The sequence below is a fragment of the Harmonia axyridis genome, chromosome X, assembly GCF_914767665.1.
Source record: "Harmonia axyridis chromosome X, icHarAxyr1.1, whole genome shotgun sequence".
Taxonomy (NCBI): domain Eukaryota; kingdom Metazoa; phylum Arthropoda; class Insecta; order Coleoptera; family Coccinellidae; genus Harmonia; species Harmonia axyridis.
The window spans coordinates 9,690,243-9,715,420 of NC_059508.1; the positions used below are offsets into that span (position 1 = coordinate 9,690,243).

A 25,178-nucleotide genomic window follows, 5' to 3' on the forward strand; every position below is an offset into this window, starting at 1 on the left:
AAATCGTTGTAACTGATCTGATATTATTTTCGTTGGGGTGAATTCAGACATAAAGGTAATTGTAGGTGAGAATTGAAAACGATATCGTTTAGTGAGTTGGACGTTTCAATAACAAGATCATAAGCCACATTGACATAGATAAATGACCCGTATTTTCAGAGGTTCATGAGCTTTTAACACTAATCGCGATCATAGGGTCACCAAATTACTGGAGAAGTAAATTATTTTCCATGTTAAAAGTGTATTAAAATACATATGTATTGATTGAGATCAGAAACGCTGTCACATACTGTTGGTAGTTAGAGGGAAATAATCAAAAATTCATAACTCAACACTTTTATTCGTTTTTTTCAAGGTCTAGATAGCTTTCGTACAACTTAGCATCAACTGGCTACCTCGACGCCTGAATTCACTTCAGAAGTTTAGGATAGCAACCCAGAGTATATTGAAAATTACAAGAAAACATGCAATGAGATGCAAAGCATTTTTCCAACCACTTGTCGTGTGGTGATGGAAAATTTCCGGTCCAGATTAGGAAAGTGTAAAAATAAACAAAGTTCACTTCTTTCATGCAGAATAACCCTATTTCATATTATTCAGGACGAACTGGAACTAAAAGCATTTGCTGAATTATACGTCATCAACTGCAGTTAAACAGTTTGAAGAATCTTACTTCGGAATCGGTGAAAAGAAATTGATGTAGAGTTCGATGCGAACACTAATTGGTTGGTAAGTGTTCCTAAATATGGTTTTAATAGCAATATTTCCATAAGTACACGAAACGCTCGACGTAGAACGTGCTACTCAGGATTGGACGTGGAAAACTTGCGAAAAACGAGGAAGGGGCGATGCAAGAGCCTCCGAGCAAATATTTCGAAGAAATCTTGAATCAGAGAGCCAAGCGAAGCTCCACCTGCGAGCAAAATGTAATTAAATCTTGCAGACTAAATCGCTTTTCTCTCAGAATGGTTTTAGTTGATTAAAATTGCAAAGCTCACACTCTATTATTGCGAGATTGCATTACAAATTCTGAGCTCCACCTTCGATGCCGCAATTGCTCCGTTTTATGCCCTTTTTTTCGCCATTAAATTCGTAGTTTTGTTATACAACTGGCAATATTGGATTAAGGGGGGGCATTCGTACCTTTGTTGCGGAATCAACATCCAGAAGGCGTACGAATTCCGAAATTCAATCGCGGTCCAGGAACATCCACAAGATGTTCAGATATAGTTGGAATATCCATGGGTAAGAAACTACAAGCAATGATAATAACAGAAATACCGAACAGCGATACCAGTGGAGGCTCGTCTGGAGAACAATAACGATTCTGGAAAACTGCTGTTGCCTTAATCATTGACAAATCATTCATTACTTCTCTTATTTCGATTGAACAATCCTGAGAGAAGAAAAATACAGATCTGATATCATTATTATTTTGAATTGGATCTTTTGTTCTTAACCCTGTCCCTGACCTAGACGGAGCTGTTTGAATTAAATATTTTCTCGGTAAAACATGGATAGTATAACAAAGAGTAAATGATTGAAATTTGGAGAAAAAAATCTTGAAGGTTTTTCAATGTAAACAATTTCTGTTACTTGAATATTGTAGTCATTTCTGCAAGCTATTTGAATTTTACAACAAACCAGCTGCTCGAGGAGATCCGAATTCGATGTTCAGTTTTTGTTGAAATGCCTAGAGCACGCGTACGCGGAGTTTATCGCCAGCGAAGTGAATTTGATAGAGGTCAAATTATTGGTCGACGGAAGGAGCGGTTGTCATTTCTATAAATTGCTAACCGTACGAACAGAAATGCAACTACTGTTATGAGACGTCGAAGGGACGAAGAATGAAGTTCAAGATCAACGTCTTAGACTTATGATCATTAGAGGCCCATTTGTGACAACTTTTTTTGCGTTTAAACTTTTTCGAAGCGACCCATGTGAATCTTTTGCCTTGACCGCCCATATCCCCCGATCTTTCGCCAATAGAGCATGTTTGGGACATCATGGGTAGAAGGTTTGGAAATTTACCCCAGCCCCCACGGACTCTGAGACATGAAGTACAGGTAGCTTAGGATATGTTTCCGCAAGAAGAATCTTATTTCATCAATGTCGAGAGTGTATAGATAAACGCGTTGGACAAACACATCATCAACAAATTTATTAAAAAAAATAGTAAACTATCCGAATTTCAATCATTTTTTCCTTGCTATGCTATCTATGTTTTACCAAGAAAATTAAAATTTAAACAGCTCCTTCTGGGTGTTGCAGTTTCTTTATCAGTTAGTTTATATCCTCGAGCATAAAGTAAATACCAACCAAGTTCGCACCGTCTGACCTGGATCTTTACCTTAACAGGAAAATCTTGTTCATTCCAATTAATTAATATACTTGAGTCAGAAAGCCTCTATGTATCTGCCTCACATGCAGAATTCCTAGATATCGGTCCACAAGTTCAAAAGAGACTAGGAAGGAACTTCAGGGGTACACACTTAAACGGACAGTCAGGTTGGAAACCAGAATATCCAAATATCTGCTTAGAAACAAATGAATATGTTATGATCTACAGAGCTCATAAACTTGCTCAAAGGACATGGATAGCACCCTTTGGACTTGAACCCTTCTGTGGACTTGCAAATGAACACCACTTGAGGTTTTCATCCACAGGAGCTCAGAGATACCACACAAAGAAAGATATGCAGCTAGAACAACTAACATTTAAATTATTATGGATCTGCTGATTGGGAACAGTTGGTTCAAATATCTGCCAGCAGGAGGAATTCGCAGAATCTGCAAATCAGCCATCGAAACAGCTGCTACGTACTCAGCAAATGTCCAGTATTGGTCAATCATATATCCAAAACAAATTGTTTTTTTTTTCACATCACTACTTTAAAACCCAATACAAATTACAAAACGTAACAACAGAAAAACCTTTGATTTCTGCACTCTTATTGAATATATCCCAATGAATATTCACGAGACGACTCTGCCCGTTATCTGAATTTCCATAGAACTCTGATAAATCACCCGAATAGCTTAAATGCAATCTTCATTTGTCCGAATTCATTCATTCAGATGAGAACAAATAATATTCAATAATTGCGGAAGTTTATTGCTTTCTCGGCATCCAGTAATACCTAATGCGCTTGCGTCTCCGATCTAAAAATAAAAATTGTCAGTCTCATTTATTTTTTTGATAATAAGATTCAACAAAACCGGAGATTTTCTTGAAAATCCCTCCGCGAACCTTGATGGCTTACTCGAAAATGTACGGAAGACTTTGAATAAATAATAAGGAGTTATAAACTGAAGGTGAAAATCGTGAAACGATGGAAAAGGACAAAAAATCTATATCCGACTGAAATAAACGTTTCTAGTTCTTCTGTGACATTCAATAATTCAAACGAGAAATAATTAACGAGTGATGGCTCAATCGGATACATGCGGGAGGAGTTTAATAAATAATAAGGGATTGTAAACTGTAGGGTAAAAATCGCGCGACGCTGACAAAGAGCAAAAAATCTATACCAGACTGAAATAAATGTTTTCAGTTCTTGTGCGAAATTCAATGATTCAAACGAGAAATGATTAACTTTTCCTTCAAAAAATAGGAATAACTATGCATTATTCAATACCCAATTAAATAAACATCAAGCAGTCATTTTTTTTCCTTACCCTCGGAGATGGGAAAGATGAAAATTCAGTTAGGAGTTGCAGTCGATAAACTGGCGTTACTAGATTTTCCAGGCGTTGTAATTAATTTAGTAAACGGAAGTTGATGTTAGCTGAAGTTTTAAAACTCGAACGATAAATCCGAACTTTATGACACACACCTTTTTTCCACTTTCTATTCAGATTTCAGAGTAAATCTTTCTTATTTTACTTTCGTCGTTATGCGAAGAGTGGCTTTCTTCTAGATTTATTAGCGGAACTGCAGTTATACCTGGCTTGTATTCAATTTAATATAAAATACGGATCCGTTGAAAAATTCTTACTCTGGATATTAAAATCTGATTCAATATCTTCTATTTCGCCCTTCAAGGAAACTATAAAGGAACAAGCAGCAGCCTAATGGACAAACTGTTACCGTTTCTTTCCTCTCAATTTTTCGTATCTTTGTAACGTTTCAATTGCCTATGAGACTCTAAGGCTATTTCTAGGGTTGATTTGGCATATTTGGCAACCAAACTCCTACCCAGGTTTTTACAAATTCAATAAAATTAAAATATACAAAGATCGATTCTTTTCACTCTTAACAAATAATATTGAAATAAAAACTTAACTTAAATCAGTTTTCAATTAATTCTGAATCTCAAATTGAACTAGTAACGGCTGAAATCTAAAACAAGTAACGTATCTTTCCTGAAGTCTCGATAATTATTGAAAATCGCTTCATCGGCGACCAACCACACACGACGAATCGACAAACCACCGCGTCTTTAAAAATTCCAGTAGCGTAACATATTGAATCGTGCAAAATCGTTGCATGTTGTAGAATTCAACCTCCTGAACAAGAAAGTCTATGGGTCCAACTCGATCATATGACTAATTTTCGAGATACAGGGTGTCGAATTTGGAAAATGGCATTTCTTTAAAGTAATATATCTCGGGGGACAGATAATGGATATCTTGATCAGTTGTCGAGTTATAGGGCATTTCTAGGAAGGGGTTAAAATCTGTATACCGTTATAAAGATAAAATCACCCTAGTTCTTTCCATTTTCGGCAAATTGAACCATGTGCTTGTCTCAATAAGCCTGATCGATTATAGAGTTACATACATTTTCTACCTCCAGAAATAATAAAAATTGTTCGAGGCATTTGAAACATTTAAAAACGGCAAAAATAACTCTTCAACACACAAGATGATTGGTACAACTCCAACTTGTACAGTCAACGTTACGTTTTTGAACTGACTGTGAAAATGAGTTTTCCTGGAGAGTATTACTTACAGGAATTGGGTGGCAATTTCCCGTAAAGCTACATTTCAAGTCGAGTACATTCATAATCCTTGTGTTGTAGAATTCTTTCGTAGGAAGATTCCTTAAACTGCTTGAATTGTTTTTGTTCTGAAGCAATTTTCGGTTTCATTGGCGATGAAATGAATTGAGATTGATCGACTCCTCTCCACATAATCCAGAAATCTGGAAAAATCTCATGATGAGTTTTCATCATATATCGCAAAATTTCCGTTTGAGAAAGAAACATTCACAAATTATGCTGAAGAAGTTATGCTGAACTCTGGAGCTCTGGGAGATCTAAATGTTACAAATGGAATGTAGCCCTTTCAAGATTACCACTCAGCTCTTTCTCAGGAATGCAACCTCCTTCTCAAACAGAGAGTTTTACATCTGGAAGAATCCTGGATAAAATGCTGAGATTTAAACCTCCTTGGGGCAATTAAACATCGAAGAGAATATTTGATATCAATTTATGTACTATTCTCGGTCTTTCTCTCTTATTACCACTGAGGTAGTAATAAGCTATAATTATTGCATAATAACTCATCATTGTGCAATAATAGAATTCTATTTCGGGACATTTTTGGAATTGCAGTATTGACGATCCTAAGATCTGAACTGAACGTGTGTAGTGAAATTCACGATTGCTGTCATTTCTTCAAAATAAGCCTTACTTCTTCATTGACGCTTAATTTGATTCCAGCGAGCATTCTTTCGAGGACTGAGAACAGGAGAAAATCGTTGGGAGCCAGATCTGGCGAATACGGTGGGTACAGAAGCAATTCGAAGCCCAATTCATACAATTTCGCCATTGTTTTCATTGATTTGTGACACGGCGCATTGTCTTGATGAACCAACACCTTTTTTTCTTCAAATGGGACCGTTTTTTAATGATTTTATCCTTCAAACGTTCCAATAACGCTATATAATGATCGATCTTGATGGTCTGGCCCGTTTGGAGGCAATCAATGAATATTATACCTTGCGCATCCCAGAATACTGATGCCAAAACCTTGCCAGCTGACTGTTGTTTTTACTCGCTTTGGATTCGGTTCATCGTGTGCAGTCCACTCAGCTGACTGTCGATTGGACTCCGGAGTGAAATAATGGAGCCATGTTTCATCCATTGTCACATATCGCACAAAAATTCAAGTTTATGTCACTTGAACAGCTGCAAACACTGCTCAGAATCATTAACACGTTGTTGCTTTTGATCGATTGTGAGCTCGCGCGGCATCCATTTTGCACACAGCTTTCTCATGTACGAATATTCGTGAATGATATGATATACACATTCAGAAGATATCTTCACAATGTCTGTTATCTCGATCATCTTCACTTTACGGTCATTCAAAATTATTTTGTGAACTTTTTTGATTTTTTCGTCAGTGACAGCCTCTTTTGGGCGTCCACTGCGTTCGCCGTCTTCGGTGCTCATTTCACCACGTTTAAACTCAGCATACCTGTCAATGATGGTTGATATTCCTGGTGCTTCATCAAGCCAAGATTTTGCTTCAACTGTATTTTTTTCTCTTTCAAAAAGCAATAAATTACCAGCACAAGTAGCTACAATCACAACGCAATAACTCACAAACTAATGGTCGGACTGCTGTAAAATTTTGACACGTATCGTTTGGAGTTTGATACTAACTAAAAAATCATATGGATTCATTATTAGCACCGCCATCTGTGCATCTGACCGGGGACTTTTCAATTGGCCTAATATGTATGAGATATATCATATGAGATATTGCGTTGTAGCTAACGCAATATCTCACAAACTAATGGTCGGACTGCTGTGAAATTTTGACACGTATCGTTTGAAGGTTGGTACTAACTAAAAATCATATGGATTTATTACTAGCACCGCCATCTGTGCATCAGACCGGGGACTTTTCAATTGGCCTAATAAGGCTCAAACTAACGTTTGAGTCTATAAAACAATATTAGAAAATCAGCGACAAGAGGAATTTCGATAAATCTTTCAAGCGAGATGTTTGAAAGATCAATTCCAATTATGTAAATGAACACTCTTAAAGTTGAAACTAGAGTTCTGGAACAGATCGGTCGATCAATGCCCTCAAGAAACTGAAGTGAGAAAAAAATACAACAAATATAATGTCGTAGGGGTTAATCGATCCAACCTCAAATTGAACGGATAGGGTTTGAGGCTGAATACCGGTGTGCAAGTTACCCGCTGCTTACATGTGTAGTGTATAAATGAAATTTATGGGCAATTAACTTATCCTGCACGTGACATATTACACGTGACGTCTAGTACGCCATATATCAAAATCACTATTTATAAATCTAACATGTTAACCTCTCCTTATGATTTGATGAATTATTGAATACCAAGAAAAGGTGCAACCGTATTATTAATGACAACATGGGATATTATGTTTGCATAACGGAGGGGATGATTCAATTTCGGTGAATCCCCTAGACCCAATTTGCGAAAGCTCTAGCCAGAGACGGATTCGGAAAAATTCAGAAAATAGCAGGTGAATAGAAGCATTAAGATATAACATAGTCACAAAACGGTAAGAGATGCGAGATCAGTAAAATTAGAAGAAATAGAAAATAATAACAATAAGAAAGAATAATGAAATAAGCAAGGATGTATGAGCTGAACATATCAACGAAAAAATATATAAAATTCGGTCAAAAAATGAAGATATTGAAAACTAGACAAAACAAACAGGTATCGAAGACATAGCATAAGATCTCGAAATATTTAAATCGAACATTTTATGTTTTTCTTCTTTGAAATGTTCAGCTGATACATTGTCGTTCATTTTGTCATTCTGCAGAAGCAATTCGAAGCACCCAATTCATGCAATTTGACCATTGTTTTGATTAATCTTCAACACGACGCATTGTCTTAATGAAACAGCAACTCTTTTTTCTTCAACTGGGGACGTTTTTCAACGTTTTCATCCTTTAAACGATCCAATATCGCTATATAATAAACGCTGTTGATGGTCTGGCCCTTTTGGAGGTAATCAATGAATGTTATACCATGCGCATCCCAGAATACTGATGCCATAACCTCGCCAGATGACTGTTGTGTTTTTCCTCGCTTTGGAATCGGTTCATCGTATGCAGTCCTCTCAGCTGACTGTTGATAGGATTCCGGAGTGAAATGATGGAGCCATGTTTCATCCATTGTCTCATTTCGACGCAAAAATTTAGGTTTATTGTACTCAAACAGCTTCAAACACTGTTCAGAATCATTAAGGAGTTGTTGCTTTTATCGATTGTGAGCTCGCGCAGCACCCATTTTGCACAGAACTTTCTCATGTACAAATATTCGTGAATGATATGATGTACACGTTCAGATGATATCTTCACAATTCCTGCTATCTCGATCAACTGCACTTTACGGTCATTCAGAATTATTTTGTCAACTTTTTTTATTTTTTCGAAGGTGACAGCCTTTTTTGGGCGTCCACTGCGTTCCAGGATACCAATAAATAATGGTTGATTTTCCTGGTGCAGACCCCATAAACTCTTCATCCAGCCAAGATTCTACTCCAACTGAATTTTTCAAAAAGCAATATTTTATCAGCAAACGAAATTGTTTCTTCTATCTTTTTTCAAATAACAAAAGAAGCTACTCTCACTACGCAATATCTCACAAACTAATGGTCGGACTGCTGTCAAATTTCAACACGTATCATTTGAAGATTGGTACTAACTAGATATCTTATGGATTTAATACAAGCACCGCCATCTGTGCATCAGACCGAGGACTTATATGTAATCTCCAAGGGTATATGCGCACCTGAAGGATTATATCGGGAGCCGTTATAGAATCTGAGTCACTTCGCGAAACCGGCTGGATCCTCAAGGAACGCAAAGGAATAATACAGTCAAATTGATATAAACAAGTTTCGTGTATTGACAATGCTTCTTGTTCCTTGACCACCGAGTTCATTCTCCAGATCTGATACCAAATGATTACTGGCTTTTTACAGACATCCAGGAAAAAAATTGGTACTAATAAAAAAGTTATTGCTCTGGTTAGAGCCTATTTTCAAAGCAAAGACCAATCTTTCTACAAAAAATGTATCGAAAAGTTGAATGAATGCATGTTAAAGCATAAAGTGTTTTTACAGAATAGCCCCGAGACTTGTTGAGTGAAAATATTATAATGCTATTGCTTCGATGACAAATCTGAGACGTCACATGTTTGAACTCCCTCCATATCACTGGTATCTTCTATCTGCTCAGGCCATATCATACAGGTTTTTCTTTCCAAAAGGAAAAATATGATATCCATCATTCTTTCCTCTGGTGTAACTTTTTGTCATAAAATGATTTGGCCAAAGTTCAACTGTATAACTGAGTTATCTTGCGATCTGATAAACCTACAACTTCGATAATCTGAAAAAGCAATAGGGAACAATTCCACGAGACAAAACGAGAGGAGAACTGCCAGAGGAATGTATAAAAATTATAGCAATACGAAAGGAAATGAGTTATATCTCCTAGAGAGGTTCGAAATAAATTGTGCTATTGCAAAAAATGTGCTGTTAGTCTTGATAGATGGTTTGTTATTATCTGCTATATTTTCATTCGAAAATACGTATTGTTCACCTACCGTTTAGTCAGCCACAGTAATCTGCGTTCTGACATGGACGAAATGGAGAACTTTTCCTCTTATTTTCAGCCACGAAGAATATATTTTAAAATCGTCCCCTATTCCTTGATAATCCTCAGTTCCGGGAATTGGAAAGTCAATCAGCTAGCTTATAGGGATTTTGTTGCAAAATTCTGTCCAACTGAACCGTTCATAACATATAGTCTGTTTTGTATGCAATTATTACTGAGAAAACATTCATTTTGAAATAGGAATTACAATGTGAACATAAAAGTATCTACTCTAGAGATTCTCATCTCCGAAATTATACCGAACTATATGGGTGTAGAATTTTGCTTCCGCCGAAATTCGAGGCTTTATTGTGAAAAACTGGTTATACATTTATGATTCAAAGTATTGTCTATCGCTAGCCACAACTTCCTTCCATCTTTTGGGCAGCGTACGAATCCCGCGTTAAAAAAACTGGTCATTTTTTGAAGTGATCCACGAATCGATCCAATTTACATTACATTTTCAATGTGATATCTGGCATATGACCGCCACGGCTGGCTCGGATGTAGTCCAATCTGGACGTCCAATTTTCGATGACTTTTTCCAACATTTGTGGCCGTATATCGGCAATAACACGGCAAATGTTGTCTTCCAAATGGTCAAGGGTTTGTGGCTTATCCGCATAGCATAGACCAATGACTTTACATAGCCCCACAGAAAGTAGTCTAGCGGTGTCAAATCGCAAAATCTTGGAGGCCAATTCACAGGTCCAAAACGTGAAATTAGGCGGTCACCAAACGTGTCTTTCAATAAATCGATTGTGGCACGAGCTGTGTGACATGTTGCGCCGTCTTGTTGGAACCACAGCTCCTGGACATCATGGTTGTTCAATTCAGGAATGAAAAAGTTAGTAATCATGGCTCTATACCGATCACCATTGACTGTAACGTTCTGGCCATCATCGTTTTTGAAGAAGTACGGACCGATGATTCCACCAGCCCTTAAAGCGCACCGAACAGTCAGTTTTTCTGGATGTAACGGTGTTTCGACATACACTTGAGGATTAGCTTCACTCCAAATGCGGCAGTTTTGTTTGTTGACGTAGCCATTCAACCAGAAGTGCGCTTCATCGCTAAACAAAATAAAATGGACGTAGTGCGCGATATGTATTCCGCACAGAACCATTATTTTCGAAATAAAATTGCACTATTTGCAAGCGTTGTTCAGGCGTGAGTCTATTCATGATGAATTGCCAAACCAAACTGAGAATAAATCATTTGACAGCTGTTGAATCGAACAGTAATGCCAACTTAAAGTTATATACCCCGAAAGAAACACCCGTTACATTGTATAGTATTTCCAAGGTCACTCGACCAATGTATAAAAATGCTTACAAATTTTTTCTTCGTTGTTTAGCCGCCACGATAAACAGCTAGTGTCACATAACTAATTATCGTTAATCCTGTTGATGATAGGTAATGACACATTGGTAATGCATATGCCCTTGTTGTTCGTTTAATAAGTTTTCAAAATGGTCTTCACAAAGCTAGTTATTCAACGGATTAAATTCAATCAAAAGCATTTTTGTTATCGCAGAAGCCACTGATTAACCGAATTTGGCTTTCAATGTGGCAAAAACCAAATTTGCAGCAACTAGTTATTTCCACGTGTTGTAAAATAACGAGAATGATTGAAGTTGCACAAACTTTGTATATCTGAATTATTGCCATGCTGGTCAAGTGACTTTGGAAAGACTAAATGAGAAACCAGTGATATAGAGGTAGTTTAAACATGTAATGTCGAAGATTTGTCAATAATAGTATTGAGTATTAAATTGTCACGTGTACAAATAACGTTTCAGGTAGAACATCGCTGTGTAAATAACTCAACTTCATATATCTGGAAATACAATAGGTACATAATCCAGCAAATTCTGTCGTGAAATTGGTTCGAAAACTCAGTAAATATCGGGTCTACGTGTCAATTTTCCATCGGAAAATGCCATCAGGCTTTTCTTGCTTTACCAAAACACACCTTTATCATATCAAATATGTAGTCTTTGTTAGCGATGTTTCTGGGTAGGTTTGTTTGATTTACCTTTCATGCGGATTTGTATGATTATAATGATGTATTTGATATTTGTACAACGTCAATCTGAAAGATCCTCGGGGAGCGATTTGGCAAATGGAAGAACGAACGTTTCCATTCAGGTCATTAAACGATTGCGATTCCAACAAACAGTTTAGCGTGAAAATATAATTGGATCATGAAATGTGTGTTGAAAATGGAAAAATTCGTACCGCATACGATGAAGAGCAATTTGTCGGATGCATTGAATCTCCTGTTGCGAAATTGTAGATTACCAATCTAGGCGACCTATAAAACCTGTTTCGAATTAACGAGTTTACTCGAAAAAATTAAGTAACCCACTTCGCACCAGTGAAATATCAGCCAGCTAGAATCGAACGAATTGAAATTGTGACTGAAAATCACTGAAACGTGAAGAAAAATATCTCCTCACGGTGAATAGAGCCCTGATAGTTCACTCTAAACCTTTAAGCCATAAATTTTATGATCACAAGTTGTCAACTTTTCTTTAACTGATTTTTTTTTTAATTTTATTCTCCTGATTTTTCGCTCCCAAAATATATGGTTTAACGATCTGAGAGGACAAAAACGATAGAAATGGCGCTAAATTTCTTTCCAGCGAGCTTTCTCTTGAGATCTGAGAACAGGAAAAAGTCGCTGGGGGCCAGATCTGGCGAATACGCTGAATGCAGAAGCAATTCGAAGCCCAGTTCATGCAATTTTGCCATTGTTTTCTTTGATTTGTGACACGGCGCATTGTCTTTATGAAACATCACCTTTTTATTCTTCAACTGTGGCCGTTTTTTAACGATTCCATCCTTCAAACGATCCAATAACGCTATATAATAATCGCTGTTGATTGTCTGGCCCTTTTGAGGTAATCAATGAATATTATACATTGTGCATCCCAGAATACTCATGCCATAAGCTTGCCAGCTGACTGTTGTATTTTCCTCGCTTTGGATTCGTTTCATTGTGTGCAGTCCACTCAGTTGACTGTCGATTGGACTCCGGAGTGAAATTATGGAGCCATATTTCATTCATTGTCACATATCGACGTTTCAGGCTCTTGAACAGCTTCAGTCACTGCTCAGAATCATTGAAACGTTGTTGCTTTTGATCTATTGTTAGCTCGCGCGGCACCCATCTTGCAAACAGCTTTCTTATGTACAAATATTCGTGCATGATATGATGTACACGTTCATATGATATCTTCACAAAGTCTGCCTTTCGATCATTTTCACTTTACGGTCATTCGGAATTATTTCGTGAACTTTTTTGATTTTTTCTTTGGTGACAGCCTGTTTTGGGCGTCCACTGCATTCGCCGTCTTCGGTGCTCATTTAACCACGTTTAAAGTAAGCATACCAAACATTGATGGTTGATTTTCCTGGTGCAGATCCCGGAAACTCTTCATCAAGCCATGATTTTTTTCCATCTTTTTCAAATAACGAAAGTAGCTACACTCACAACACAATATCACAAAAACTAATGGTCGGACTGCTGTCAAATTTTGACACGTATCGTTTGAAGGTTGGTACTAACTAAAAATCATATGGATTCAATACTAGCACCGCCATCTGTGCATCAGACCATGGACTTTTCAATTGGCCTAATGTAAAATACGAAAAACTGACAATTTGTCCATCAGGCTTCTGCCTGGTCGTTTCATGTAAAAAACTTTAAAGTTCGTTGGTAATCTCCATCTGGATGAAGTTCGCAAAATCTTCAATGTGAACGTCGGTGCTTTTCGCGTATGAACCATTTATGAAGGAAAACATCAAATCGCCTTAGAATAACTGCAATCATGTCATGAAGATTTACATTTCATATCTAACTACCACAATGTTGAAAATGATTGATTGGTCAGTGATGTTTCTTTCGGAAATTCAATTCTTCACATCTATACGAGCAACATCAAAAAGCAATTCTTCTTGGGTTCTACGTGGACGACAAAATATTAACCCCCAACGTTATTCATAAAATTTTCATTGTACGATGATGAATGGTGTGAACGAGACCTTCGGATACCCTTTGAAGTAGGATGGCGATTACCCAGGGAATTCTATGAATGTTCTCCGACAAATGATTTCAGAGATCCAAAGGGATACCCTATATCAGATCGACGGGACTAAGAAAACATCAATAACCTTCCAGGGAACGCTCAGTTTCGTATTGAGGTATTATGAAGGGCCTAATGTAAACTATCAGCGCCAAACTTGCCTATTGTTCGGCACTAAATCGTCCAAATCGATGCGATCATCTAAAACATTTCTGGTCTATCCAATCCTCGACCCAATCATCGTCAGTGATAGCCAATTTTGATAATACGCGAATTTGAATTTTATCAATTTTAACACCATGCCACTATACTTCATGATATTCCACTCACAGTGATTTTTTGTTCTCATACATCCGATTCAGGTACAGCATAACCTACCAACTCATGTGCCATTTTTATAAGTAACAAAAAACGCTGTAAGGGTGATCCAGATCAAATGTCCAACGAAAGGAGTCAAAATTCTTGTCCAGATCTTGGATTTTATCAACGATATTCATGATACGATGTAATTGCATAACTGGATCTGGGACTTAAAGGTTTTAAAGGAATTGTTTCTTGAATATATGTTCATAAAATTGATGCAAAGCTTAACGTTTATATGAGAATAATCAGTGGAACTATTAGATCTATACCTTTACATTGGTAACCAGTACTTCCACAAATACTTCTGTCTCATATTCGTATTGATTGCAATCAAGAAATCTCAGGATGAATTTCATATTTACCCGAACTTATTTCCAATTGTATCCTACCTCCCAGATACTAGAACTGCCAGATTAAAGTCACGGAAACCTGTATGGATTAATACCTTCCTTCAATCTAATGAAAGTGACAAGGAAATTTGGAGTTCGGAATGGAGTTCTTGTAATGTCTTCTACAAAAGTCTAATCGTTGATCATTCAGAGAAAGTTCTATGTTTCAATCTTCCTAAGAAAATTTGGTGAATTTTAAATCGACTTGGGACTGGTCATGGTCGATACAATATTATATCCTTCAAATGGCATTCTATTGAAAGCCCACTATGTGAGTGTGGTGTAGAAGAAACCATTGACCACTTAGTGAATACTTGGCCAATTTATAAATTAGTGTTTTCCAAGCTATCCATTCAGTTTCAGATGTTTTTTTAAAATGGGTCGCCTAATTCAAGTCAATATAATGGAAACATTTATCACTAGTTTCTTGTTTCTTTTTTCTTTTCAGATTTAATTATAAAGAAAAAGAATGGAAAAGATTTTGTTTGGATGAGGAAGCCTATCAATATAAATAAGTCAGCTTATTATTATTATTATTTTTGAACTGGGGTCGTTTTGGTTCGGTAAGCCTTCCGGGAACTGCGACCATGTAGATCTATCCTACGCATTCATGGAAACCCAAGGAGATCGTCAATGATGGTAATAAAACTGAAAACCTCCTTAGGGGCCTTGGCCGTTACCTCTCTGTTATCCAGGACCGGCTTACCCATGTGAATGGTTCTTAAGCCAGCCAGCTCCGGACACTTGCATACCATGTGTTCGGCTGTTTCTGCTTCTGATCCACAGAGCCTGCAAATCTCGTCTGCTGACTTTTCCATACAGTACAAATGATGTTTGTACCGACAGTGCCCCGTCAGCAGTCCAACCATCACTCGAAGCTCGGCTCGTGACAGCTTCAAGAGCTTTTTGGCGTAGGTAGGTGAAATCGTCGCGAATTTCTTTGCCTGAACAAGTCTAGAAGTGTTAGTCCAGTGGATCATCCTGTTGTTCAACTCCCATAGCTGGAGCGCAGCTTTATATTGGTCTTTTCCTAGCCCAGAGAAAGGCTCAGGTCCAGCAGGTGTTAACCTTAATGCACTTTTTGCAAGTTCATCGGTTTTTCCATTTCCTTCAACCCCACAGTGTCCTGGTATCCATAGTAGAGTCACCTTATTGCCTCTGGCCAGTTGATTTATAGTGATACGGCACTCCCAAGTCAGTAGAGACCCCTGGAAACAATATTCCAGGGATCTCAGCGTGGTTTGGCTGTCCGTGGTGATGTAGATTTGCGCTCCCTTGAGGTTTATTTTGAGACCTGAGCTCATACATAAACAGTCATTATCTCGGTCTGTAGAATCGAGGGCTAACTTCCGAGGGCTTTTAGAGATCCTCAGTTTAGGTCCATATATCCCAATGTTAGTGCCCTAATATGTCAGCATATTCTGTAAATAAATACACAAACATCTCACTGGACCTATACGGGTAGGCAGAGTTTTTGCTGAGGTTTTATCTGTGCTCTTGTAACTTACGTTGAAATGTATGATACCCAGTTTACATTTCCTCTGCTAATACTAAGATTACATCTACATGCCTTGTTGTTTGAAGTTAATAATTTTTTGTATCTCTCTATCTCTAAAGAATACACTGCTCATGGCTAGAGTTCTGACTCAATAAGCAATAAAGTGCCAAAGGGGAATAGTGTCAAACCAATTGGTCTTTCTTTGAAGGAGATGAGATGAGATGATAGGGAAAAATTAAATTGTGTGCAATTGGCAGTGTTTTCGAGTGGATGCGTTCCGTTTTTTCGAATAATTAATTTTATATCAGTGCTAGTTCTTCAGAAGCTGCTGCATCAGAGGCGAAAACGGGATTTTCGTATCGCCGAGCATAAAACTTCCAAAGTTGCGAATACAGAAAAGATCAGGAATCTAGAGAGAACGTCATAATTACTTGAGTTTCCGCTAAAAGTTTTCCGATTCGAGCTGGGTAGAAATTGTGAAATAAAAATCATTCCAACATGAAATTACTCGAGAAAACTTTAATCATTGATTCGAACGGCGCCAGAGTAATGGATATTGCAATTTAATTTAATGAAACCAGCACCACTGGGAACATTTGGACATTGCATACTACCCTGCTTACACTCACTTTCCTGAATTTTTCAGTTCAAATGTTTATTTTCCTCTGTTATTATACCCACCTCTAACCGTACGATTCTTGCAGGATGGAGTCCGTAGAAATTTATTGGATGGCTGAAAGACTGGACAATCAGTCCATTTATTCATCAATAAAGTAACTTCCTACGTTTAGAAATACACAATGGATTTTTTATATACTTATAAATATTCTCTTTATACTCTATAATATAATACTCTGTGAATATTCTATTTGAATACTGCAGAAAATCCCACTGATATAATAGCAAAAAAAACTTTTATTATGCATGAAATAGGATTATTGGATTGACAGAAAACTAAGTTGAGAAGAGAACGTAAATTTTTAATGGATCGTAAGAGGATCAATGCTTTTTCAACACAGGTCATACTCTCATGGTTTCCAACAGAAAGCTCTGGACGTATAGCGGACGAAAGAGTATTTTCGATTTTCGAAATATATCCATTTCCAATCGTTATTTATGAAAATATCTGTGAGTAATCTATGATCTAATAAGTATCAACTGTAAATTTTTCTATACTATTTCTTGTACGATTCGATCAGTTCTGACCGGATTATTTAGTAGTTGTACCTTTATGGACCCATCTTTTATCAAATTAGGATTTCAATCTTGAATTTTACTGTTTATTATATATTGTAGGTTCCGAATCACCATAAGAATCGGTGGCGCCCTTTTACATCTCTCCTGAGCTAGCCAAAGGCCTCTTAGGATAGGGTGCAACAGAACGGTGATAAGGAAGGCGATGCATCATCAAGACTAATTAAACAAAGTGTAATTATATAAACAGGCCAAAGAATCATATATCTGGAAGTGACATAGGAAGTTTAACAGGTTCTTCTCTGAAAAAATGAAATAATCAAGTTATACGGGGGCAAAGCTGGAGAAGCAAATCCTACATTAATATGTAAAAGTTCCATCAAGCTATCAAAGGGAGAAGGCCCTTTGTACCAAGTTCTGTATCCAGCAGTGTTGAACGCCTGACCCTGTCTAGGACCACACGGCAGAGATATGACAGTCTTTATAAACATATTATCAGGTTCGGAAGATCAAAAGAACTGATGGCTATAGGTGCGCCAACGGTGTCGAGATTCATCAATGCGTGATATTAAGATGAATAAAGGGAGAGATCCCGAAGTTCAGGGATCTCAAACAAAATCCCGAGCGAGGAAAAATCGCGAAAGAGGCTGGTGGAAATAAATGAAAGAATAATGAATTTGTTGTGACCACAAAACCATTACAGATGAGTTCTATCCATTCACAGGGAATCGCTGAAAAAGTGTAATATTTTTTTCCATCTTTATTGTTATTTTGCAGAGCTCGTTGGATTTCTCTGTATATTATTTGGTTGTTGGTTAATCAGATGATTATAATTTCAGAGAGAATCTCAGAGATTGTGATTCACCCTTAAATCCCACGCTTCCCCACTTTTGTAGGTTCCGAATCACCATAAGAATCGGTGGCGCACTTTTACATCTCTCCTGAGCTAGCCAAAGGCCTCTTAGGGTAGGGTGAAAAAGAACGGTGATAAGGAGGGCCATGCATCATCAAGACTAATTAAACAAAGCGTAATTATATAAACAGGCCAAAGAATCATATATCTGGAAGTGACATAGGAAGTTTAACAGGTTCTTCTTCTTCCCGATACTTTTTCAACATGAAAAAATGAAATAATCAAGTTATACGGGGGCAAGGCTGGAGAAGCAAATCCTACATTAATATGTAAAAGTTCCATCAAGCTATCAAAGGGAGAAGTCCCTTTGTACCAAGTTCTGTATCCAGCAGTGTTGAACGCCTGACCCTGTCTAGGACCACACGGCAGAGATATGACAGTCTTTATAAACATATTATCAGGTTCGGAAGATCAAAAGAACTGATGGCTATAGGTGCGCCAACGATGTCGAGATTCATCAATGCGTGATATTAAGATGAATAAAGGGAGTAACGCTTCCAGCGTGATCCCGAAGTTCAGGGATCTCAAACAAAATCCCGAGCGAGGAAAAATCGCGAAAGAGGCTGGTGGGAATAAATGAATAAATAATGAATTTGTTGTGACCACAAAACCATTACAGATAAGCTCTGCTGAATGATTTACGTTATTCTGTATCGTCAACGTCTAATTAAATCTCACGAACGTAGGCAAGACCGAAAATAAGTCGGGGACAGGGACGTGAATCAAATGAATTCCGTGTTTTGCGCAGATTGGGAAAAACACGACATAAATTAAGATAACGAAAAAGTCCAATTTATCTCAGAAGTGAAACGGCGCAATATACATTCCAATTCATTTGAATCATATTGTGGGATAAAGGGCGAAATTAATGAATTTCAAGACGACTGCAGGGGTTGGTCCCTATCAAATATTTAAATAAGAATTCATCAAAACGTAATTGAGTTGTGTCTTGCTGAATAGGCCGCAATTCAGTTTGATCATATCAGCTGTTTAGGGTTTGTTTATTTATGGAATTAACAGTACGAAAACTTCGTTCGGTTTTACATTTTGAAAAGGGGCATGGAAAAACAGTCAGAAACTCGAAAGTAAATAGGTGGGAATTATGTGAAAACTCAAACTACCACGATTCTGTGTCACTTTTGAATTCAACAGTAAAAAATTCTTCTTTAAGATCATCTTGATACTTGAATAGAATGAAAACGAAATTAATTCTCGCAGTAAAGATTCATTTTGTCTCTATTTCCAAGGGTAAACGTGCTTTGAATTTACCATTTTCATAACGTTTTTTTCGAAGATTCTCACCAACTCAACACCTCTGTTCACTCCATCGATAGATAAGCTATACTGTTTCATTCATAGTTTCTAGGCCAAACATATGTTTATTGTTAATGTCGATTCAACTAAATTTGAAACATTTAAAATTTTTTTGAGTCCCGGTCATGGTCATCAGGCTCATCTTTTAGTGTCACGCTTCACTGTATGGGAATATTTCAAAAGAAGCAGAAGTCAGAATTGCAGGAACAGCTGCTACAGATGTTGCTCCAGCTACAATTGTTTCGGTTGCTCTTGTTTTTATTGCTACTCTCTTGTTTTGATTGCTGTTGTTATTCCAGCAGAAGCAGAAACTGTAGCAACAACAGTTGTTGCTATTGCTGCATATGTTTCTGCCGCTCTTGTTTTTATTGCAGCAGCAACATGAACTGTAGCAACTTTTATTGTAGCAGTTGCAAAAACAACAGCAAGAAAAACAAGAGCAGCAGACACAATTGCAGCAGCAACAGTTATTGCTTTTGCTGCAATTGTTTCTGCTGCTTTTGTGTTTATTGCTGCTGCTGCTCTTTTTTCATTGCTGTTGATATTGCAGCAGCAATATAAACTGTAGCAACTTTTATTGTAGCAGTAATTGTAACAGCAGCTGCAAAAAAAACAAGAGCAGCAGTCACAATTACAGCAGCTACAGTTGTTTCTATTGCTGCAATTGTTTATGATGCTCTTTCGTTAATTGCTGTTTATATTCTTGCAGCAATATAAACTGCAGCATCTTTCATTGTAGCAGTAATAGTAACCACAGCTGCAATAGCAACAGCAATAAAAACAAGAGCAACAATCGCAGTTAAAGCAGCAGTAACAACTTTTACCAGATTAATGAGTTTTTAAAATTCTACGCAATGAAAATTGATAATGAACCATTGTGTCAAACACAGTATTTCCATAAAAAATCATTTCTAATTTATTTTTCTTTTCCTCCATTATACCTGCCCAGAATTGACTAATTTCCAGGTTTCCCCCTGATGTGACAATCGGGGAAGTTCAACAACTCCTACATACCGAATAAATTCGAATAAATTATAAGCGGTTTGTGTTGATCGAAGCCAACGTAAATCATTATACCCCATTATATTATTCATCAATATTGGCGTAACCGTGAAATATTTCGAATTTGAATTTCTGAGCAGGAATTGAAATCGCTTATCCAAACTTCCTCGATTTATATATCAGTCAATAAACTCCCCTGATATTCAATTCGAACCATCTAGAACCTTGACGCTTGCGGCAATGCAATCTTCAAAGTTCCCACTCCTTTATTTTAATCCAATAAATAACACCCGTTGAAGATACTTCATTTTCGAATTTCTCACAAATTCATAAGCAAATTAATTCGAAATTCAATTCGTTTCCTTAACGAGAAAGTTTATGCTACGATATGGATGGTGATTATCAGAATTTCGAATCGGTTTTATATGAAAATCTATCATGGAGGTTCTTTAATCTCACATCAAAGGCGTTTCATGAAAGACTCCAATATCGCACCTTTATTCTGCGTGAGAATTAGAAAATGTCCTACAGGTTGACGTTCTATTTATTTTTGGAGCACTAGGACTCACGTCCAAGTTGTTAATTAATTGATCCCCCAATTAGCCTCTGATTAAGCTGGAACTCAGGAAGAGTTCAGTTGGTTTTCGGTTAACTAACAAACATATAATTCACGACCTGAGCTCAAATATGTTTAATTCGATAAAAAATAGATTGGATCGCATTCAGTCATACATCTTCTTTCAACAAGAACTTGTTAGAAGGTGGATCATGTGAAACATATGGAATTCAAATTGATCCAATTACTACTGAAATATACTAACTGACAAAAAACTGCAACACCCAGAAGGAGCTGTTAAATTTCAATTTTTTTTGGTAGAACATAGATAGAATAGCAAGGAGTAAATGATTGAATTTGGAGAAGAAAATTGTGAAGATTTTTTCATGTAAATAATTGCTACTTAAATATTGAAATCTTATTTCGCAAGTTTCTTAAATTTTACAACAAACCAGCTGTTCGAGGAGTCCAAAGTCGATGTTAAGTTTTTTAAAATGCCTAGTGCTCGTGTATGCGGAATTCATCTCCAGCTAAGTGAAATTGAAAGAGGTCGAATTATTGGTCTACAGGAGGCGAGGTTGTCATTTCGAGAAATCGTTAACCGTGCGAACAGAAATCCATCTTCTGTTATGAGATGTTGCCAAGCGTGGTTTGATAATTCCCAAAATCGAAAAAGAGTAGGCTCCGAACGTCGAAGGGGCACAAATGAAATTCAAGATCGATGTCTAAGACTTATGGCCATTAGAGACCGATTTGCGATAACTCGATCTTTGGCTGATGAGTGGTTAGAAGATAAAGGCCATCCTGTAACTGTCCGAACGGTTTACCGTCGAATAAGGTCTTTTGGACTGCAGCATTATCGACCCCATCTTGTGTTACCTCTGACGGTTGAGCATCTCCGGCAACAATTACAGTGGTGCAGAAAACGTCAACAGTGGATTGTAGAATGACATCAGGTTGTCTTTTCTGATAAATCTCGATTCTACTTGGCTGCACATGATGGCCGAAGAAGGGTTAGATAACGTCGGGGAGAAAGACATGAATCCCAGTTTGATGTTGAGCGTCATGTACACTGGACAGTAGGAGTTTTGGTATTGGGTGCTATTGCACATGCAAATAGTTTTAGTCTTTATTCGAAGTAACATGACAGCGCAGCATTACCTTTAAGGAATATTGGAGCCATATTTTCTCCTTTACCTTAGCCGCCTCGAGAATCCAATATTTCAGCAAGATAATGCCCGACCTCATGTTCCCAGAGTTAGTTTCAACTTGTTCGAAGCGACCCATGTGAATCTTTTGCCATGGCCGCCCAGCTTCCTCGCCCATAGAGCATGTTTGGGACATCATGGATAGAAGGCTTGGAAATTTACCCCAGCTCCCACGGACTTTGGCGGCTCTTAGACATGAAGTACAGGAAGCTTTGGATAGTATCCCTCAAGAAGAAATAGACCATCATCATTGCATCAATGACGGGATGTGTTGGGGAGTGTATAGATAATCGCGGTGGACAAACACATTATCAACAAATTCATTAAAAAAAACTTGTATACTCTTCGTTTTTTCTCCAAATTTCAATCAATTACTCCTTGCAATACTATCTTTGTTTTACCAAAAAAAATGTAAATCAGCTCCTTCTGGGTGTTGCGGTTTTTTTGTCGTTTACTAGATATAATGAATAAAAACTATAATTCATTAATTCTTTTGGTTCATATATAAAGAAAAATTTGAACGAAACAAAGAAAGAACTAATGGAAACAAACGCTCAAATAAGATGCCAATATCGTCCTTTCTAGGAAATTTTGTAAACGTATATTTGGCTTATAAATATAAATATTGGATCTAAAGTATCATCACAACACAGACGGCGAAGTTAAATCAGAATATCTAGGTGGTCCCTCTACAAGCAGATTGGTAAAACGTTCTATGTCAATCTTATAATCGATCATATGAATGCAGGAGAACTATTTTGAAATTCTTCCTTTCTGACTCACCCTGTAGAATATAATTTGGAAATGACGTAAATGAAATGAGAGTATTGTTTCCCATTAAAGTGTTCACTCGAAGTCAAGGGATTCAAAGAAGTCGAATATTTTTCAATCTTTACTTGTTCACTGTAAAGGTAAACTCCAATCTAGTTAGACATCTCATTTGTATTGAAGAACTCAAGTCTGTAAAAGTCCTCAGGCAACGTGTCTACCTAGCCTTAGCTATGCAAATATGAAGTCAATATTTGCCCCATAATACATACATCAATTTCTTGAACTTTATCATGGCAAATATATAGTTCTGAATATCAAACAGAAAAAAAGTTGCATACTCGAAATGTCAACATCGTGAGTGACACAAGTCGTTTATTGGTTCCTTGATATATTACACCGTTTTTTTCTCCCATTTTGATGTATGCTTATGAAATTCCACGAGCAGAAATTATTGTCAAACAGAAATAGCTTTCCATTTGAATCATGAACACGTCGCAGTTGAGTTACTCTAGACAATATTTGTCAAGAAGTAGAGTTGTAGAAATACTTCCGCACTTTTCGTTCAATGCTGACGAAAATTGAAAGGTAGCAAACTGGATATTTCTGAAACAATTATAACGAACCGAATAACATTGAAAAGTTTATATCAGAAATGAACACATGCAAACGTCAGTGGATCATTGATATACATAGCCACTATGAGCACAAAGAACTAAAGAACAAGATGAATATTATTAGCGGTGGTTGTAGCGGTAAGTGGTAGTCGAAATAAAAAGATCGTAAATGTCTTACAATGAGCTTAGGTATTTATAAACATAACGCCATCGAAATATTAGTCAATTTGTGTCTGCATCATGAAGTTATTCTTGGTTAAACATGTCAGCTTACGAGCCAAATTCTCGTCATTTGCCGGAGGTTTTGATTTTCTGCTTTAATATCAAGTAATATCCGGCTGAGGCTCATAGAATGCTCTCAAATAGCTATGGTGAAGCAGCTATTAGTGAAAGAACTTGCCGAGAGTGGTTCCAACGTTTCAAGAACGGTGATTCGAAGGGTTTTCGAAGATGCAGAATTGGAAGCATTACTTGATCAAGACTGGTGCCAAACGCAACAAGAATTGACAAGATCATTGGGAGTAATGCAACAAGCCATTGTAAAAGGTCTGAAAGTCATGGGAATGATTCAGAAACAAGGGAATAGTGTGCCGTACGAGTTGAAGCCGAGAGACGTTGAATATTTTTTTGCTTGTGAACAGATTCTTGCAAGGCAGAACGAAAGCGATTTTTGAGTCGCCTTTTAACCGGAGACGAAAAATGTGTTCAACACTATAATTCCAAGTGCAGAAAATCATGGGGATATCCCGGCCATGCATCCACGTCGACGGCCAAACCGAATATTCTCGGTTCCAAGGTCATGCTCAGTATTTGGTGGTACATGCTCGGCGAAGTGTAGTGGCCAGCGATAGACAATACTTTGGATTATAAATGTATAACCAGTTCTTTACAATAAAACTTCGAATATCGAAAAAAATGTAGAGGCAAAGTTGTACGCCTATGTAATAAGGAATACTCGAGATAAATTTGGCGACTTTTTAGATTCTTGCGTTGGAGAGTTATAGTGTTTCCGAATGGACAAAACTGATTGGCAATTCTGTCGAACACTAAAAAAAAAAGCAATATCAAACGTTACAAGGCTTTTGAATTGGAACTGTTATGACTCAATCGAGACCCAATTCGACAAAGAGCTCGCTTGAGCTTGTGAATCGAAGAGGATAGAATCCGATGACGAATTGTTTTTTAATAAATTCGACTCTCCCCTTTGGAGAGGCTGTTATTGTTCTCATGAATGATTACCGAAATATCGTCATATTTCTATTGATTTATTAATTTTTTTCGGCTCGTAAGCGGAATGGACTGCTGATTTAGATGTGCGCCCGACAAATTCCTCGTTGTTTTGTAACCTGATGAGGTATCTTATCGATTTTTCATTCCGGAATGATATACTGCACGTTTTCCATCGAAAATTTTATTACACACAGTGCAAGACCCGTTGAACCAATGATAAAGGGCTTTTGAAAATGACTCCATTGTTGGATCCTGTTCTCGACCGGGGGGTTTACATCCTATAATTCCAGACCGAACGAATGTTACATTTTATCGCGATTCGGAAAAGCGCGATCGAAGGTCGTAGAGAAACGCAGATTCCTCGATTTTCCGAGGTGATTTAATTCCAAACCGAGTAATCAGAGGAGTTGGAATTT

General features: G+C 37.3%; 1 protein-coding gene across 1 annotated transcript in view; it reads left to right on the top strand.

The window, feature by feature from the left end:
• The window catches only part of LOC123685985 (myosin light chain kinase, smooth muscle-like), a 376,864-nt gene that overhangs the window by 238,278 nt on the left and 113,408 nt on the right, over positions 1-25,178 (top strand). The gene's annotated exons all lie outside the window — the stretch shown is intronic.